This window comes from Nansenia antarctica (assembly GCF_963989245.1).
Source record: "Nansenia antarctica genome assembly, chromosome: 2".
In the NCBI taxonomy this organism is placed as follows: domain Eukaryota; kingdom Metazoa; phylum Chordata; class Actinopteri; order Argentiniformes; family Microstomatidae; genus Nansenia; species Nansenia antarctica.
Genome location: NC_137675.1, coordinates 84,910,185 through 84,930,463, shown reverse-complemented (window position 1 = coordinate 84,930,463; position 20,279 = coordinate 84,910,185).

Here is a 20,279-nt window from a genome sequence, read left to right as displayed (position 1 = left end):
CGTCGACACAGGCAAACCACGTACACGCACAACCAGTACACACACAACCACGTATACACACAACCACGTATACACACAACCACGTATACACACAACCACGTACACACACAACCACGTACACACACAACCACGTACACACACAACCACGTACACACACAACCACGTACACACACAACCACGTACACTCACAACCAGTACACACACAACCACGTACACACACAACCACGTACACACACAACCACGTACACACACAACCAGTACACCGTACACACACAACCACTTACACACACAACCACGTACACACACAACCAGTACACCGTACACACACAACCACTTACACACACAACCACTTACACACCCAACCACTTACACACACAACCACATACACACACAACCACTTACACACACAACCAGTACACACACAACCACTTACACATACAACCAGTACACCGTACACACACAACCAGTACACACACAACCACGTACACACACAACCAGTACACCGTACACACACAACCACTTACACACACAACCACGTACACACACAACCACGTACACACACAACCAGTACACCGTACACACACAACCACTTACACACCCAACCACTTACACACCCAACCACTTACGGATAAAGCAGAGGCCGAGCGAGGGCAGTTCGTGTCTGGGGAGCGGAGCTTGGGGGACGATACAGGGCTTATGCCCCGCCGAGCAACCTGATTAATTGCACTCAAGAACCGATTGGGGGTGGGTGTCATTTGCATGCCGTATAGGGCTGCCGGCTGGGAAGATAGGTAGCCGGGGTGCGAATTTGCGGAACCTAGGATGGTAGGGGAAGGTAGGGCAATACCGCTACCTGATTGGTTGGCGAAGCAGGGAAGGTAGGGCAATACCGCTACCTGATTGGTTGGCGAAGCACTCATTAAGAGCCCCCTCATTGGCTGGCGAGTCGCCAGCCAATGAGGGGGCTCTTCACGAGTGCTTCGCCAACCAATCAGGTAGCGGTATTGCCCTACCTTCCCCTACCATCCTAGGTTCCGCAAATTCGCAGCCGGCGTTGCAGGACGAGGCACCGACTTCACTTTTGCTGTTTCTGTGTGCAGAGCATAACAGTTTGCAATAAAGTGTTGTCATACATGTAGTAAACACACATGCATCCAAATGTATGGATGTGTATTCTGAACAATAACACACACTTTTTTTCTCTCACCCTCCTCATTCAACAAAAGCGCAGTAGAAGAAAACTTAAAGGTTCAGAGCTTAATTACCATTCCTGTATAATTAGCCTAAAACGCCTATCCAATGTATACCCAAAGTAAATTGAAAGCTGTTCTTGAAGCATTTGGAATAATTGCATGGGGTTTGCCTCCTTTTGAAGGTAACACTATATTTTAGTGTCAGGGAAATAAATAAAATTAAAAATGTCCACATCGTCACCCGCCTAAGACCCTTACCAGGGGCCTCCATAATGTTGTTTGCTTAGGGCCCCCAAAAGTCTAGGGGCTCCACGTCCACTCCAATCGTGAGGGAAAACAATTTTTCAATTGGAGAAAATCTTCCTGCGCTTGGCTGAACGTGTGACTAGCTATGAAAAGACAGAGACAGACAGCTCTCAACTTTGAGAAGATGTCTAAAAAGTCCAAACCACCCGATGGACAGAAACAGGTAGCTTGCTGGATGTATGTCATGTCAAACCTACAGCCACATCTGGTGCGCTGTGCAAGCTAGCTAACTAAAGTCTAACATAGCTGCAGGGCTCTCAAGTCTCACGCATTGGGCGTGAGACACACGCATTTCAACCCATTCACACGCTCACACGCCACACCTTGTATTTCTCACGCAGAGAAATTACCAGGGGCGCCCACCAAGTTGCGCCGCTATTTTTAAAAATAGAACAGGTAGAGAATCAAGTGAGTTCCCTCTGGTTCCCCTAGAGTTCAGAATGCCACGCACCAGCTAATCAAATAAAAAATATATAGCTACCGAACAGCCAATCAGAAAATAATAGCATTGCTGTATCCGGGTAACATTTTGATATTCCCGCTACAACAAACAACGTTCTGATTCCAACGACACGGGCTGACTGGAGCTATTGATTCAGATGCTCGCTACACAGAAGAGGACAGATTATTTGAATTGATCATTCACATCTCGAAGTGGCTACAGACTGGTCGACGTGGGAGAAGACCATATCCTTTGACGCTGAGACTGTGTGTGTGAGATTTATTTTTATTTTTTTTACACAAATTGATGTCATTTATCAGATCAGACCCCGTCCCCCCCCCGCCGCCGCCAAAATCTCACTCTGAACTCCGTTCAAAACTTGAGAGCCCTGTAGCTGTTTAGATTTGTAACAGTTAGCTGGCTGGCCTAGCCCATGAGAAGCTAGCTAGTGTTGTGCTGGATTGAGGTCACAGTCACCTTAAAGTATACGTATTTAGTGATCCATAATTTGCTAATCTTGAAACAGTTGAGGTTAAATGTTGTTTTCCCTTTAGGACTCAGTCAGTGTCAGGGATCCTCAAGCAAGCAGTGCCATGGACATAGGGAGTAAGCCATAGCAGCCTGATCCAAAATTCATAGCAGTAGGGAGTCAGGTGAGGTTGTCTAAAAATGATAGTGTGATTAAACATGCTTTTAAACATACAGCATTTTTGCAGTGGTCACTGGTCACACACTATTAATTTTCATTAGACAAATATAATTCCCTGCACACGCAGTTTTTTTCACTTGCTCTGGTCCCTACCAATGTTGTGACCAAACCTACTCTCTTGATCAGACCAAAATACCAGCCCCATTCTCTCAGAGGCAGACAGCAGGTTCCCTGTCACTTCCTGTCATATGCAGAAATCACTCTCTATTGGACCATTGACCATTATTGACCAAATGACTCGAGCTCTATATTGATTATTGGCACACAAGAACATGCTTATGTTTGCATTCTCTTGTGAACCCACTGTCTACACCTGACTCATGATTACATTTACAACATGATTAGAATGCTTACACAGCAATCAGGTAACGCTAATCAGATAAAGGACACAATGAAGCACACTAGTACTCCTGTTAGTCCCCTAATAAGCTACAGGGGACACTATGCTGTGATCATTTGCTCATAGGAACACTAAGACAATTCATGTACATCTGAGCTTCAGAGGAGTACTTGAATGCCAAAAGTCTGAGGACACAATTATGCTCTGGGGCTGTGTTTCCTTGGGTGGGCTAGGCCCCTTAGTTCCAGTGAAGGGAAATCTTAATACTACAGCATACAATGAGATTCTGCCTCCACATGTGGATCACCTCCACATTCTTCTGAAGAAACATCTGTCTTATCTCTGAAGTCAGCTGGCTTGGTGGGAGGAGGGACTGTAGTTCCAGGGTGCAGTTATATAACCTTTAACTGTTATACAACAAAGATGTGCATTACCTGATTGATGTGTAAGCCTTCTAATCATGTTGTTAAAAATGTAATCATGATACCAGTCACCCGTGACTGTGTTTAGGCCCTAATTCAATCAGTTGTAGACAGTGGGTTCACAAGATAATGCAAACAGCAGTTATATAACCTTTAACTGTTATACAACAAAGATGTATAACAGTTAAAGGAGTTAACTTATGGAATACTTTTGAAAAGGAAATGAAAATGTGTAGTACACTAAAAGGATTTAAAAAATTACAAAAAATAAGATGATTAACAAGTATAAAACAGAGGTATAAATATAGTTTTTGTTTGGTATTTTTGAACTTTTTGATAACATGCGTGAGTAAAATGTTGTTTATACATGTTTCTATGTCTTGATTATGCACTCATAAGGGGAAAACCACTAATGTAAAAAGGGTAGGCGCATTAATATAGTTTTTTTGTTTAGTACTTTTGAGTTTTCTGTTAAGATGCGTAAGTGAAATTTTGTTTATAAAAGTTTCAATGTTTTGATTATGCACTCATGGGGAAAAACCATACATGTAACAAGGGTAGGCGCAATAAGCCATGGCTTCAGCCTACACCTTTTTGGTCCTGGTGTTACGCATTGTGACTGTGTACATTTTTTATATCTGTATTATGAATTGTATAAGGGACCAAAATAAACATTCTCAATCAAAAAGAAACATCTGTCTTGGTGGGAGGAGGGACTGTAGTTCCAGGGTGGGTGGGATCTGAGATGGCCAGACACTATAGACACTATATAACTGAGATGGGCAGTTTCCTGACACCATCACCGAACATCACCTCTTTCACTCTCTCTTTGACTGATTGCAGCACTGACTGACTGATCACACACCTGGAGCACCGCTAGGTAAGTCCAAGATATTATACAAGGGTCATTGACGGATAAGACTTTTGAATGGGCCAATTTTAAAATACTAACAATAACAATATATTTGGCCATTATTCAAACATTTGGAATGTAGTGTACACATGCATTTATGCAAAAAAACCAAATTAAGAGATGTTAGTGTTTTTAAAGTTGAATTAATAGGACACGCCCTTAAAAAAAGTCATTTGGGGCGACCGTAATTTATCTAAAAATTCATATATTTCCTTAACATTACTAATATTTTAACAAGTATCAGTAATTAAATAAACTGTTTAAGAAAGACAGGCTTGTGTGCCCTTTCATTTTTTGTAAACCATGTCTTCACAAGTTTATTCTATAATGGCAGTGTCTCCCTCGTAATGCAGTTACAATACCCATTTTTGTTCTAAAACCCATAAAACTGATTTAAAATGTGTACAGATAATATCCACTTAAGCATAGTATACAATTGATTAATATTTGAGCCAAAACTGATGGATATTCGATTTTGAATTTAGTACAGTAATTGCCAATAGTTGGTTACCCCACATGACAGATGGTCGCCCCAAATGATGAAAAAACCGCAAGTAGTTAAAAGTCTATTTAAAATTTACACAATACAGTTCAGACTAAAGAAAACGGAACAAAGTTTTTATTACAATCTTTTCAAGTGGTCAAGTCAAAAATATTCTTAAATTCATTCAAATATCACAGAACAAAAAAAATGTCAAACGTAAAACGCGTAGGTTACAAGTTTCGTCAGGAACATTCAAATATCACAAATTTTAAAAACATTAAACATTTAAAAAGTTAAAGTGCAATGCACATTATATGCTTCAGGAACTTCTTCAAGAACAAATATTTCACAAATGTAAATTTTCACATCCTTGTCATCTCATCTTTGGTTTTGTCAATCTATGAGAGAGAGAAGGAGGGTTAAGTAGCATCACTTTTGTGTACCCTGGTAGTCACATTGCACAGGGATCAACAATTTCAGTCAATAAAAAGTAAACAGTTGTATATGGAATAAAAACTAAACACCAACACAGTTCTATAGAGTCAATAAACAATAAACACCAACATAGTTGCATGGATGAAATCAACACTAAACACCTACAACACAGTTGTATCAGTTCCCTGTATATGACCTACAACACAGGCTGGTTGGAGCAGTGGATCATTTGTTACATTAAAACGATGTTTAGGAACATCAGCATGTAACAAACTAGGCTATTTCCATTTAATTGTTACTGTAATTTCATTGTCTTTGCTATTGTCATTTCATTCTCATTTGTCACTTCCATTTTCTTTTCGTTCCTTTATTTCCCCATTTTATTGCCATTTCATTTTCCTTACTCATTGCATTGTGACCAATGACCATCTAATCATTGTGACCAGACTCATGGTAAACTGCAGGCATTTCTTTAACACCAGGGGCCTCATTTATAGAATCTGGATAAAATGTGATCTTACCCTTGGCGTACGTAGAAAACCATGTCAAAATAGTGAATCATAAAATGTCAACGTGAGTCAATTTGACAGTGGAAACGATCGTAGCTCTACGTCAGGTCTTGACTTGACGTACGCACATTACCTACTAGTTATGCAAAGTTATTACAGGCATGTGAGCCGCACTCGAACACGTTAATGCCTACTTAACTGTAATTCATGCGAAGTGAAAGTGGCTCGTAATAAAATTAACAATGTTGTTATCAGCCGAGAAAATTAGTTTAATTCAAGATTTAAAGGGAACTGATGTTTATGATTGTATTTCAGTCTTCCTTTATATGCCATTAGGCTATTGTATGGTGTAATCATTCTAAATTGAGGCGTGATAAAGGCAGTCGGGTATATCCCAGCCCTCCTTCAGCCGCATCCTGCCTGATGTGATCAGGGGAATTCGGGGGCGAGCGTTTGCGACCGCGCGTCTATTTCTGATAAGACAGTCGATCTCCTCCTCAGTAAAGTTTCTCTTCTTTTGTTTGTCTACCATCATGTGAACTCGTCAAAGGTGCTGCTCAACACCTCAATCAAGCCTATTTATAGCACTTGGCTTAATTCAGCTGCTATAATTGAGCCGCTATCACAGGGCGTAAATACAAAGCTCATTCACCTGCGTTCAATTTCAAGTATATTTGTTATTTATAGACGGAAGTACGTACGACAGACGTACGCAATTTTAAACAAGCACAGCCCGTTTTATAAATAATGCTTACGTCCATTTAGAAAAATGTGCTTACGTGCAAGTTAAAGATGACGTTCAAGTAAATTTTTATAAATGAGCCCCCAGGCATTTCTGAACTTTACCCAGTCTTGGCAAGTCAGCTTCGAGACGCGAGAAGCATTCTGGTGGCCTAACTTACATACAAACTTAAGTTCAAGATATTACAGAAAAGGTCATTCCTAATCCTACTAACATGACAGTTCCAAATACACCAGAGAAAGATATAGCCTACTGCATGTTACCTATAGTTTTTTACCTTTCCTTTTTCCTGGCAAGATAGTCGGCTCTTGCTGCAGGGTCTGCGTTGACCCGCTGCCTGTATCGAGCAGTCTTCTGTTTGCTTGTTTGTGGTGCCATCTAGAACATAGGTTAAACTAGTTAAACATAACTAATACATCTACAATTACCTAAATGGAATGTCATGCTATACAATTTTTTACATTTCTTTCATAAGATTGCACAATAATCAAAAAGAAACGTTAATTCCTAAATAGGAATGGAAAATGACTGAAATGTAGACAAATATGTGTTAAAGTATACAAAGAGTTATGCTAAAACAAAGAACTGTATGTATATAAATCATTAATAAAATATAAATATACAGAAACTACAAATACAGGACGTATATCTATCATGTAAGACACTCAGCAGTGGTCGCCCCACATGATACTAGGTCACCCCAGATGATGTTTTCAAGTTCAGTCAAATATTACAGGCTAACAGTTAGCTACAGAAACCAAACTAGCTACTTCTTACCACATGTCACTATCAAATGTATCATCAAAATATAGATTTGCAGATAAAACGTATTATTCACAGTTTTGTGGGGGTCGTCCCACATGATATCCAAAAGTGGCAAGTACATGACAGCAGTTAAAAAATAGATTTATTTGCAAATATGAGAGAGACTTACTAACATGCCAGTTGTTTCTCTGGGTCCCTCACATGTGACTGGCGGATGCAACATCTGTCCTTGAGGTGGTTTCAAAATAAAAGTCCCACAATTGTGTTTTCTTGATGGTCGCCCGAGATGATATTTCATAAAATTAACATATTCGGACAACATTCGTTTGTATTTTCTGATGGAAATATAAGTGCAAATGCTTAATAATTTTGTCAATTAATGTAAAACATGTTTGAAATTATGCCAAATAGAGCAAGGGATATATTTAAATCGATTTAAAGTGATTTTAAACCGGTTGTCTAAATAGAAGTCAAGGCTGGACGGTCGCCCCACATGATGTTTTGACACTTCAGATAGCAGAAAAATTACCAATAACTAAAATGTTTGGAGAAGTTAGAGTGGTTATGTATATGGGGAAGGTATTAGACATACATGTTATCTTTTTATGTATTTTTATGTTTTTTTGAAGGTAAAAAAATCAGTTGGACAGAAAAAGTAGGCGTCACGTCATTGACCCACAATCAGACAATCATTTAACTCTGCTCCTTTCTCTTATTTCTGACTGGGTCCTAGTGCTGTCTAGTTTTGAAGTCTGTGGTCAGGCTTAAGAAAGCTAAATCAAGCTACTTTCTAAGTGCTATTTCAGATTCTGCTGGTGATCCTACACACTCTTGGAAAACAATGAATGCCCAGAAGCGTTTAAATTCCTCTTACTAAAGACGTTTTTGATCGATGAGAGAGATTATTCACCTCCTAGCAAATCTTTGTTTTCAACCATTCTCGACTTGTGATGTAGTAGATGCTACATACAATTGCCCAATATCCATGCTACCTTGCCTTTCCAATGTATTAGTCTCATTCTAAATGAAATTCTCATTCTAAAACCAATTTGGCTTTAGACGTGGTCATAGCACAACCTTAGCTGCAACACTTATATGAGATGTTAAATTGCCTTCTTTAGAAAACTAAACATTGTGCTGCCTTATTTATAGATCTCTCCAAGGCATTCGATACGGTCGACTATTACTTGTTCAGAAGTTGTCTAAATTGGCCTGGATCAGGCTTCATGTAGATGGTTGAACATGATTTAATGGACAGAACACAGTGTGTGTTAACTGATGGTGTTAAATCAGGTTTCTGGAAATAACAAAGGGTGTTACACATTGGAGACATTGTGGTTGGGTGGTTATGTTTTTTTTCTTCTTTTAATTAAGCATAATCAAAAATTGCATGAATTCAAAAACACCCCTCAGACAGAGATAGAAACACACACACACACACACACACACACACATACATACACACACACTCTCCTCCATCTTATTGTATTCCATGGATTAATATTCATATTCATTCCTACCCATACTTTTCATTGGTCAATGTTGATTGGTGGATCCAATGTCTGATAGCTAACAACTCTGCATTGTGTTAATTTATCCAACCCTGTCAAGTCACGAATGACAATTGGTAAATAGCCTAGACATTCTAAAATGCTACTGTAGTTTATATCTCTGACGGTATCTGTTCTAATTTCACAGCACCCAGTCTCTAGTCAACTCATCTACTACATCTCCTGTGGGTCATAACCAGAGATCAACATGGCAAACATGTGAGTGGCAGTCAGCACATTGCACTGTTATTCCAAATGTTGACCTGTAGTTGATAACTTCATTGATATTCAATCAATATATTTGCTTTGATAACTTATCTTCACTTTGTTACACAGGACTAGTGGCATATCATCCAAACTTAGAGACATTATTTTGAAGAGCAAGCTTGTGCAAGAAGGACCTCCTGCTCGATATCAGCTCTTACCAAAGAAGGATTGTCTAGATGGTAAACTTCAAGGTGAATCATTGTCCAAACTAAGAAGAAGGACCATTGGAGAGAAGGATCCCAGTAAGATTAACAAAACCGTACTGATAGTGGGAGAAACAGGAACAGGGAAGTCGACTCTGATCAATACCATGGTCAACTATGTCTTGGGAGTAGAGTGGGACGACGATGTCTGGTTTGACATCATCGAAGACGAGAAAACAAGTCAATCTGAAAGCCAAACATCAGCAGTCACTGTTTATGAGATCTTTGGATTTGAGGGCGGTAGAGTCCCGTACTCTCTCACCATCATCGACACTCCTGGGTTCGGAGACACCAGAGGGATCATCGAAGACAAAATAGTTGAGGAAGAATTGTATCAGCTGTTTAGATCTGAGAATGGAGTACGAGAAATTGATGCAGTTGCCTTTGTGATGAAGGAGAGCACTAATCGACTCAGTGACAGACAGAAGTACATAGTTGCAGCAGTTGTGTCTTTGTTTGGTAAAGACATGGAGAACAACATTGTAGCCCTATTGACATATTCTTCTGGCTTGGAACCAACTGATGCTCTGCAGGCATTGAATGATGCTAAAATACCAATGGCTAAAGACCATTCCAATAAAGCCGTTTTCTTCCAGTTCAACAACTGTAGAAATGCCTGCTCAAATGTTCAGAAGAAGGCAACAATGAAAGAACAGCGGGTCTTGAAAGGTCACTGGGACATGTCGATGGATGGTCTGGAAGAGTTCTCAGAATTCCTAAATAACGTAGAACCCCAGAGCGTGAAGATGACTGAAGGTGTATTGAGGCACCACAAACAGCTGGAGTCTTGTGTCAACAACCTAGTGGAACGCGTCGACTTGATGGATGTGAAGCAGACAGAACTTGAGAAGACTCAAATAGCCTTGAAGGCCCATCAGGCTGACTTGAAAACATTTAAAATGTCGTCTGAAATATATGTGAAGGAGAAATTACAAATAATGACCTCCTGGCATGGACTGACCAGACAAGCCACCACTTGCAATATGTGTAAGGAGAACTGTCATTTCCCAGGATGCTGGTGGGTAAAAGATCTCTCATGGTGTAGTGCGATGACAGGTTATAACTGCACTGTTTGTTCAAACAAGTGTCACTATACTAATCATGTCAAAGCCGATTATATATGGGTAATCAAGCAAAAGACTGTTGCCTTGACAGGTGAAGATTTGGCCCAAAAATATGGAATTGCTGACAAAGAAGCTCTGATTCAGGAACAGGAGAACAAGTTGGAGGTCGACAAAAAGAAGAAAGCCAAACTGCTGATGGAATGCTACGAAATTATTCTTGAACTGGAAACGACCGGCTTGGTTATTTCACTGTCCACTGCAGAGCACCTGGACTTCCTGATTGAGAGCATGAGGAACATAGGAAGCGAAGACTATGTTAAGAAACTGGAGGAGATGAAGAAGAAATTTGAGGAGGAACGTGGTGGAGCTTTTAGGTACTTCAGTTTCAGCAGATCAATGTAGCTTTAATTGGAGGCATCTCCTCATCTCCAGACATCTCCCATTATGTTGGACAAATAATTTTTCACTTTTGTTTTTTGACGAGCTCCAAACCATGTGCTGTTGTTCCAATGCAGCAAGTGTTCAAGAGCTTTTTTTCCATACCATATTGTTAGCTAGTCCATATATGGTCATTTGCTTTGGAGACATTTCCTGACATCAGCTTGCATCAACCTATCTTTATGGGCAATTTTCACAAAATCACCTTTTTTCCATGGGCCAAGTCCTTTGTTTTAGCCTTCAAATTTGTAATTTGTCTTAGCCTTCAAAGGAGGCACATTTACATTATTATAACTGGTTCCTATGACTTCCTAGGTCCAGAGTTTTATTTAATTTTTTTGTTTATAACTTGTGTTATTTTGATTTGATGTGATGTTTTATCTGTAAATCTATGCAAAATATGCATAAAATATATGTGTGAAATGATGAAGAAAAGAAAATCCATGAAATAACAATATTTGGAGAATCTGTTCTCAGTATGTCTAACAGTGTGTTATTAGAAAGATTGGTGTGATTCTCGTGATAAAAAAATAAACATAATTCTAAAAGTCATCTGTATTTTTATGTCAAGTTTTATTTTGATATTAGTAAAGGTAAACAAAGCATATTAGTGTGTGGTGTCTGGCCTAAAAAACATTACACATGGGACTGTGTACCATTACACATTATTAGACAATCCAGTTGCTCTGAAACATGCCCCATTAAGCAGAGATTACTTGACTGATGGATAGATGATTCACTTATTTAGACACAAGTCGCTTACAAGTGTTGTAAGTTGCTTTGGATAAAGGCGTCTGCTAAATGCCAAAAATGTTAAATGGTAACAAATACGACCCCCACCCAAGTTTTCTAACAAACTGTAGGTATTTAGTGAATGTAAAACTGTTATGATATTGCATGGGTTCTTCATCACTTAAATTTGTGTCATGTAAAACAACTTGATTTGTTTGGCTCGATTGCGAGGTTTCACAATTCCCGACATGCAGACCTTTTCACCAAGCCGTGACACATTTTTCATTTGTGCTGCTTTTTGGTTGTAAGTGAATTCAATTTCACATGCAGCTGAGGGTCATCACCTGTTGTTCTCCCTGTGATCTCCAGCCTCCCTGCATTAACTGACCAGATGTTAACACTCAGCTTACAGTTTTTACCTGATTGCCGACCTTTGAAACCATAATATAACCTCTAAACACTAACCATAAAACCGTACACCAAACCAGCAAAACATTATACATCTCCTGCAAAAGCAAACAATTCTTACAAAAACTCTTCAAACTCTTTTTAAAAGTTGTGTTTTTGTGTCAATACAGTACTGTACCGACCCTGGTTAAATAAAGGCTAAACTGTAGCGAACGTTGGTTCCCATGGCAGCGGGACAATTAATTAGGGATGATGGGGTTCACCTGAGTGGAATTGCCTTCGCTGACAGAGACTCTCCAAACTGACCACAACCACATACACACACAACCACTTACACATACAACCAGTACACCGTACACACACAACCAGTACACACACAACCAGTACACACACAACCACTTACACATACAACCAGTACACCGTACACACACAACCAGTACACACACAACCAGTACACACACAACCAGTACACACACAACCAGTACACACACAACCACGTACACACACAACCAGTACACCGTACACACACAACCACTTACACACACAACCACTTACACACACAACCAGTACACCGTACACCAGTGGCGTACCGCAAAATCCCGAGGCCCACCCGCAAGGTGGCGGCGGGGGCCCTTTCGCAACGGAGGTTAACTCAAACGGATGTAGCGGTACATTTATTTTAAGGCTGCATAAAGCCTACAGCATAGACCGTATGGTTGGCCTGGACAGCTATCAGCTACAGCGCGCTGGCCGTTTGCTCAGAATCATTCTGACACCGTATGTGTGACTGTGTGTGTGACATGTCCATACACAAACGGCAACAAGAACAGACCGACAGGCTACACACCACCCCGAGTTAATTTGATTCATAGATTAATACATATCTCGAATAATATAAAATAATAGGCTATTCTTACCTTAACAATGACCAAAACGTCCTCTCCTCCTGGCATTAGTCTGTGCGAAGTCCTTCACTATGTAACATAGTTGTTTGTTAAATCCATTTGACGTGCGCGCTGACTTTCAATGCTGAGAATCGCTAGTCTGGAGAGTCTGTCCTGGGACATGGTGCTTCTCAGATAGCTTTTGATAATTTTGAGTTTTGAAAACGATCTCTCGGCCGGGTCAGCCTGCTGCAGTAACACTGACCTCCACAGCGGTGCCACAGGTGCATCCACGACGTTTGTCCCTGACCCAGGGCTAACTGCATCCCTACCCGCGTTAGTCGCAGATGCTGCTTTGGGTCGGTTTGTGAGAAAATATGACATTTTGGGAAGTTTCGCTGCATTTTGTTACATTTTATATCGCTCTTGCTGTTTTTGCGCACCACTGAGGTACTTTCGCTTGCTCATTTTTCTGCAGGGTCTTGTGTCTCGCTGCACACAACACACTCAAGCAGTAACTGAATAAACAACTCGGGTACCACGCACTTAACTGTCTGTGCGGAACAATACTCCCAACCCACCGTGGGTGAATTATGTCAACCCACCACAGTATCCAATGTTAGGGGGCCCCCTAGAGGCTGGGGGCCCCCCCGCGGTGCGTCGCTTGCGGGCCCATCCCCTACGCCACTGCCGTACACACACAACCACTTACACACACAACCACGTACACACACAACCACGTACACACACAACCACGTACACACACAACCACTTACACACACAACCACTTACACACACAACCACGTACACACACAACCACGTATACACACAACCAGTAGGCGAACATAATCTCAATCAAAACGTTTGAGATGGTCTGATGAGCTTGGCTCCTTTACATAAATGCTCACCGTAACATTCAAATACGATTAGGTAATCACAATAGAGAAGCAAAGCGAACAGATCCTTCTTAAAAACATATGTAATCACAGATTGATATTCAAATAACAGTATATTTAACTTCCCATTGGAAAGGAAAAACATGTCACTGCATGATAAATATGAGATACCAATACAAGTCGTCACAAGACCAACTTACACGTTACAACTGCAAAGGAATTGACAAGTGGTGAGGGTGTATTATTATTATTATTATTATTATTAATATTATATAATAATTGTATTTGCCATGCAATCAACTTGTCAGTCAATTGTTGGAATTTGGCATTTGGTGCTCTAGGGACTAGGTGTGACTTCTTCAGGATGTCTACCAGGCTTATTCAGCTACAAATAGTTATACACATTGAGATCAAGGCTGACACCCAAAATCCCTCTACATATGGTGCATTACCCTGCTAGAGGTATCCATTAGAAGATGGGTACATTGTGGCCATGAAGTAAGTAAGTAAGTATTCTATGTCTTGATTATGCACTTATAAGGGGAGGCGCATTAATGAATGAATGAATGAATGAATGGTCTTTATTGTCATTGCTACAGTACAGGTACCAAACAACGAAATTTAGGAGGGGTGGCTCCCCTGGTGTTAGGAAAGAAAGAAAAAAAAAACACTTTTAAAAAAATCACAAGAAGGGAAGGAGCTGGTTTACATAAATAAAGGCTATGTACACTATCCACTATACTATACTGTACAGATAGACGACTAGGGTTGTCATATTGCACAATAGTGTTATTGCACATTTATTTAAAGTGTCGCAGTTTGCAGGCTTGAAATGTACATATTTGTGCCTCAGCACTACACCTGATTTTTTCAGTCCAGCAGCTGCCATCAATCCGTCCAGACTGTCCAGGGCCCAGAACCTAGGTCTTTGCTGTGTTCAGGGCCTGGACGGCCCTGTGGTAGAAGCTGTTCTTCAGTCTGTTTGTCCTTGCGGCCAAGGTCCTGAACCGCCTTTTCGAGGGCAGCCTGGTAAAGTGTTCGTACCCAGGGTGGGTTGGGTCCCTGGAGATCTTGGAGGCCTTCCTGAGACAGCGTGTGTTGTACAGCTCTTCCAGAGAGGGGAGGGGGGCGCCGGTGATCTTCTGTTCTGTTCTCACGACTCTCTGTAGCACATTTCTCTCCGCGGTTGTGCAGCTGGAGAACCAGTTGCAGATGCCGTAGGTGAGGATGCTCTCCACTGCGCCGCGGTAGAAGGTCACCAGTATCTCCTGCTTGTTGTGTTCCTTCCTGAGGACTCTCAGGATGTATAGCCGCTGTTGTGCCTTCTTGATGGTGGCTTTTGTGTTGTCCTTCCAGGTCAGGTCATCCCGCATGTGCATCCCCAGGAATCGGAGGGTTCAGACTCTCTCCACGCTCTCTCCGTCGATGAGCAGGGGCTGGATCTCGGACTTTTTCCTCCTGAAGTCTACGATGATTTCCTGGGTCTTTGACTTGTTCAGCAGCAGGTTGTTAACCTTGCACAGCTTGCTCAGTTGCTCTACCTCATCCCTGTACGCCGCCTCGTCCCCCCCCGAGATGCATCCCACCACGGTGGTGTCGTCTGCAAACTTTACGATGGAGTTGCTGGGGTGGACGGGGGTGAAGTCGTAGGTGTAGAGGTTGTAGAGGATGGGGCTTAGCACGCAGCCCTGGGGGGACCCAGTACTGAGTCTGAGGGCTGTGGAGGTGTGGGGGCCCACCCGCACCCTCTGGGGGCGGTCGGTCAGGAAGTCCTTGATCCATGCACATATAGAGTGTGATAGACCCAGGTCTAGTAGTTTGGTCACTACCCTGTCTGGAAGGATGGTGTTGAAGGCGGAGCTGAAGTCCACAAAGAGCAGTCTCGCGTAGCTGTTTCCCCTCTCCAGGTGGGATAGAGTGGCGTGGAGAGTTGTCGCGATGGCGTCCTCTGTGGACCTGTGGGCTCTGTAGGCGAACTGGTATGGATCCAGGTTGGGCGGGAGGCGTGTGAGTATGTGGGCCCGGACTAGTTTCTCGAAGCACTTCATGATGATTGGTGTGAGTGCCACCGGGCGGTAGTCGTTTAGGCAGCTCACCGTGCTTTTCTTCGGGACTGGGATGATAGTTGAGGTTTTCAGGCAGGGTGGGATGGTGGCCTGGGACAGGGACTGGTTGAAGATGTTGGTGAAAACCCCGGCCAGCTGGTCGGCGCAGTCCCTCAGCACCCGTCCCAGGACGCCATCTGGCCCCGAGGCTTTCCTGGGGTCCACCGCCTTCAGCACGCGTCTCACTTCATGCTCTGTGAGGGTGAGGCTGCTGAGAGCTGGAGAGAGTGGTGTTTGTGTTGTGGTTACCTCCGTTCGCCCCTCGTCGAACCGGGCGTAGAAGGTGTTCAGCTTTCCCGCCAGCAGGGGGTCGTCCTCTGCGGCTGTGAGCCTGTTGGCTCTGAAGTTTGTCATGTGCTGAACCCCCTGCCACATCCGCCTGGAGTCGTTGCTCAGGAGGCGTTCCTCAATCTTCTCTCTGTGGTCTGCCTTGGCCGCTTTGATTCCACGCTTTAGGTTAGCCCTGGTGGTGCTGTACACCGGTGTGCTCTTCCCTGCGAAGAAGGCGTTTAATAGTAATTAATTAATTGTTTTTTGTTTGGTACTTTTGAGTTTTCTGTTAAGATGCACAAGTGAAATGTTGTTGTTGTTGTTTTTGATTATGCACTCATGGGGAAAGAAAACATGCATGTAAAAAGGGTAGGCGCAATAAGCCATGGCTTCAGCCTACACTTTTTTGGTCCTGGTACGCATTGTGACTGTGTACATTTTTAAAAATATATATATATGTATTGTGAATTGTATAAGGGACCAAAATAAACATTCTCAATCAATCAATCAAGTAAGTAAAGCTTTATTTATATAGCACCTTTCATACAAGAAATGCAGCTCAAAGTGCTTTACAACAGGAATAAGAACATAAAGTGAATATAAAAAACACATATAAAAACATATACATGCATAGAATGAATATAAAAGCAGGGGAAAACAGTAAAAAGAAAAGGTAAAGATCTAACTTTCCATATCCCTTTCATCTCCCTACCTTACACAGTCTTTTTTTTTTTTTACACAACTTTGTTTATTGAAGTTTTTACACAGTCTTTCTGTACTTCCCACTGGCTTGAAGGGATGCACATGGTCAGCAACCATGCTCAAACAGGCTGCGGCTTTCAAGAGATAATTGATTGGTATTAACCGGCCCACAGTGTGCCAAGAAAACACTCCCCACAGGATTACCAGCTTGGACTGTTGACAGGTGTACAGGTGCTACTATTATAGCGCTTGGTGAGTGTACATCTGACGCTGGTTTTCTCTGTGTACCACATGTACAAAAGAAGAGATTTGGTGAGGCTGCATTCTCATTTTATGCACCCAAATTGTGGAATGCACTGCCAGTTTACATTAGGGATGCAACCTCAGCAAATATGTTCACGTCAAGACTAAAAACCCATCTTTTTAATATTGCCTTTAAATGACAAAATAATTAAATTAAGATGATAAAAACCCATCCTTTTAATATTGCATTTAAGTTACAAAATAATTTAATTAAGATTATATAATGATTAAAGCACTTTGAGCTGCAACGTTTGCAGGAAAAGCGCTATACAAATTAAGTTATTATTATTATTATAATTATATGTTACGGTACATGTGGGAAGACGGTTGAATACACATTGAAATCAAGGCTGACACCCCAACTCCCTCTACAACATGGTGCATGACCCTGCTGAAGTAGCCATTAGAAGATGGGTACATTGTGGCCATGAAGTAAGTAAGTAAGTAAGTAAGTAAGTAAGTAAGTAAATCTTTATTTATATAGCACCTTTCATACAAGAAATGCAGTGCTTTACAACAGGAATAAGAACATAAAGTGAATATAAAAACATACATAAAAACATATACATGCATAGAATGAATATAAAAGCAGGGGAAAACAGTAAAAAGAAAAGGTAAAGATCTAACTTTCCATATCCCTTTCATCTCCCTACCTTACACAGTCTTTTTTTTTTTTTTTTTCACAACTTTGTTTATTGAAGTTTTTACACAGTCTTTCTGTACTTCCCACTGGCTTAAAGGGATGCACATGGTCAGCAACCATGCTCAAACAGGCTGCGGCTTTCAAGAGATAATTGATTGGTATTAACCGGCCCACAGTGTGCCAAGAAAACACTTCCCACAGGATTAGGATTAGTTGGGGATGTGGGAAAACTAGGGTTAGGGTTAGGTGCTAGGGTGCTACGGTTAGGGTTAGGGGTAGGGTTAGGGTTAGGGTTAGGGATAGGATTAGGGTTAGGGTTAGGCATGCCAGCATGTACCAAGTCGACGTAGCACCTAACCCTAATCCTAGTTTTCCCACATGTACCGTCTTCCCACATGTACCGTAACATATATACTTGTTGGCTGCTCATCCCTGGTTAATGTGATCACTCTATAACCTTTGCACTACTTATGTTTACATTACTACCTTTGAACTATTGTATATTGCACATTGCACATGTCTCCTGACATAGCTTCTTTTATACTTCTGCACATTAGATACTGTATATAAACTACCTCACTGTACATAAACTACCTCACTGTACATAAACTACCTCACTGTTCATAAACTGCCGCACTGTACATAGCTCATAACTGCATATTGCTCATAACTGTATATAACCTCTAAACTATACTGATGTTTACAATACTACCTCTGCACATACTATATATTACATAGTTACCTATCATTACCTCGTTCTATTTATATCATGCCTTTATATCACTATTTGTACTTCTGGTTGGATGCTAAACTGCATTTCGTTGTATTGTACTTGTACTCTGCGATGACAATAAAGTTGAATCTAATCTAATCTAATCTAATCTAATCTATACACACACATTATATGCAATCTCTGTTCGATAAATTGCTTTGGATAGAAACATACAGTGTACAGTGCTGAATGAGTGTTAGGGCAACAGCTTTGACCAGATACTGTATTTCCTTAGCAGAAACACTTGCTCTAATGCAGTGTTGTAGTCTAGTTGTTTCTAGTGGGTATACTGTGATTTTTCCCTCCAGCCTCATTTCGGAATGCCATAACATTAAATCTGCGCTCCCTGTCTAACATTATATATATCTAACATTACATGTTACAAGGCTGATCTGTGCATGATAGTGCTGCATTTTGACATATTTCATGTCGCATTTCCCCCCCGTTGATGGTATATGACACTATAGTCAGTCCCAATGGTCCAAAAGTCAAGTGCTTCGTAAAACACAGACGGGGTGAATTTTATGAATGAAAGTGTGAAAGTTCTGTCACAAAACGCTGTTACGTATCCTCACACATTTTTAAATCCTTGGCCTTTCCTAGTGGGTATACGGCGTAGTCCTGCGTATCACGTAGACTACACCACTGCTCTCATGGGACTTGAGAAAGTACCCAAGTATTCAAGCCATGTCAAGTGACTAAGGGTAGAAGAAAGGTACCTCACACCCCTTCATACCTGAAGACAATATAGTCTGCCCGGAAAAGATAACACATGCTGAGACTTGCTGAAAGCCTGTGAAAGCTTTAACATTTCTGAGTGATTTATTTAAGTTTTCTCTCTGGTCTGAGACCAAACTGGTTTGCCAAGTTCAACACAATTGCCTTCATCAGGGTCAATCAAGGCAAGGCAAAGCAAAATGTGTATTTTCACACGATTGACCTTCTACATTTACATTACATTACACTTTGGACATTTAGCAGATGCCTTTATCCAAAGCGACTTAAAACAAATACAATAATATATACAATAGTATATAACAAATACCAAATATATTTTGTCTAATTAAGTGGACCATCTATCCATCAATGATCATAATCTATGCCAAAACTAACAACGTCATTTATTAGCTTCCAAAGTTGTACTTCAATGTATATTTGTTTACATTTTACATTTTTGGCTTTTAGCAGACACCTTTATCCAGAGTGACTTACAACAAATACATTTGTCAAAGTAAGTGAACCATCTGTCCATCAATCACAGCAAGAAAAAGTAATCTATGCTAGGGCTAGGGGCTATTGGCTGTGATAATGCAGATTTTTCTTTCCTGACACATACTAGTTTCACGTTTCAAGTTTATTGTTACGTCATATTACATAAGTGCAAGAGAGTGAAATTCTTAGGCTTCGGTTCCTGAGAGTGCAGCACAAGACAATAAGGCAATAGACATAATTCAAGATAATAAAAAGGTGACTATAGTACAGGACATAAGTGACAAATAAGATTATTTACAATTAGCAGTATCTTGCAATTTGTAGACAGTAAGAATCTAGGCAGTTTGAGCCTGATGGCCTGGGGGAAGTAGCAGCTGGTTAGCATCTGAGTGTTGGCCTTCCGGTTTCGGAAGAGCCTACGCCTTTTGGACGGCATCGGTTCAAACAGTAGTTGGGGTGGGGTGGGGGGGGTGTCCTCGATCACAACATGACCTTTTATAACACCAATAATAATATTATAACACTAAATATAATTATAATCATTATAATACTTATAATAATAATATATAC